Below are 1614 nucleotides of genomic sequence, written 5' to 3' on the forward strand. Positions count from 1 at the left end.
TATATATATATATATATATATATATATATATATATATATATATATATCATGTGTCTTCTGCTTCTGGGTTACCTCACTCAGGATGATCTTTTCTAGTTCCCACCATTTGCCTGCAAATTTCATGATTTCCTTTTTTTTTTTTTTTAATATCTGCATGGTATTCCATTGTGTAAATACACCACAATTTCTCTATCTATTCTTATGTTGAGGGGCATTTAGTGGTAGGTCTTCTATGTGAGGGCCTACCTGCAATCCCCGAAGCAAAAAAAAAAAAAAAAAGAAAGTAAACAAAAAAGAGAGGAAATAAATAAGGAAAGACAAAAGCAAAAAGGGAAAAGAAGTTCAGCAATGGAGTTTGGAATGATGGTATGCACCTGTAATCTCAGCCCTGAGAGGCTGATTCATGAGGGTTACCAGTTCAAGGTCATCCTGTGTAATATAAAGAGACCATATGAGCATGGTGGTGCCCTTTAGAAATTGTTGCAAAACATTCATCTCTTAATGCTCATTCCACCGTAAAGAAATGAGATATTAAAAGTAGTAAAATTATTATTTACTTTTTTTAAGTCAAATGATTTTTATTATATAAAACAATTAATTTATCTTCACAGATATTTTTGTGTGAAATTAAATATTTCATACATTCATTAATTGTGTAATTTTATAAATCAGTTACTTTGATGTGCACTAATCAACTTTTCCATTTGTGTGCTAGCTAATTCTTTTTTTAATTTTTTATTTAACTTTTATTAATTACACTTTATTCATTTTTTTATTCCCCCATAAGCCCCTCCCTCCTCCCCTCCCGGTCCCACCCTCCCCACCCCTTTCTGCATGCATGCTCCTCCCCAAGTCCACTGATAGGGGAGGTCCTCCTCTCCTTCTTTCTGATCTTAGTCTATCAGTTCTCATCAGAAGTGGCTGCATTGTCAGGGTTCTAGGTTATCTCCATGGATAGTCCTTGGTTGGAGTATGAGTCTCTGGGAAGTTCCCTGTGTTCAAATTTTCTTGTTCTGTTGCTCTCCTTGTGGAGTTCCCGTCCCCTCCAGCTCTTACTATTTCCCACTTCTTACATAGAATTCCATTCACTCTGCCCATCAGTTGTCCATCAGGCTCAGCATCTGCTTTGACAGTCTGCAGGGCAGAGGCTTTCAGCGGCCCTCTGTGGCAGGTTCCAAGGTTGTTTCCTGTTTTCTTCTTCTGGCTTTCAGAGGCCCTCTGTAGCAGGTTCCTAGGTTGTTTCCTGTTTTCTTTTTCTTCTGATGTCCATCCTCTTTGCCTTTCAGGATGGGGATTGAACATTTTAGTTAGGGTCCTCTCTTTTGCTTAGTTTGTTCAGATGTACAGATTTTAGTGGGTTTATTCTATGTTGTATGTTTATATGAGTGAGTATATACCATGCATGTCTTTTTGCTTCTGGGACAACTCACTCAGGATGATCCTTTCCAGGTCCCACCATTTACCTGCAAATTTCATGATTTCCTTATTTTTCATTGCTGAGTAATACTCCATTGTATAGATGTACCACAGTTTCTGTATCCATTCTTCAGTTGAGGGGCATCTGGGCTGTTTCCAGCTTCTGGCTATTACAAATAAAGCTGCTACAAACATGGT

This window comes from Psammomys obesus, unplaced genomic scaffold, assembly GCF_907164565.1.
Source record: "Psammomys obesus unplaced genomic scaffold, mPsaObe1.curated_primary_1811, whole genome shotgun sequence".
In the NCBI taxonomy this organism is placed as follows: Eukaryota; Metazoa; Chordata; class Mammalia; order Rodentia; family Muridae; genus Psammomys; species Psammomys obesus.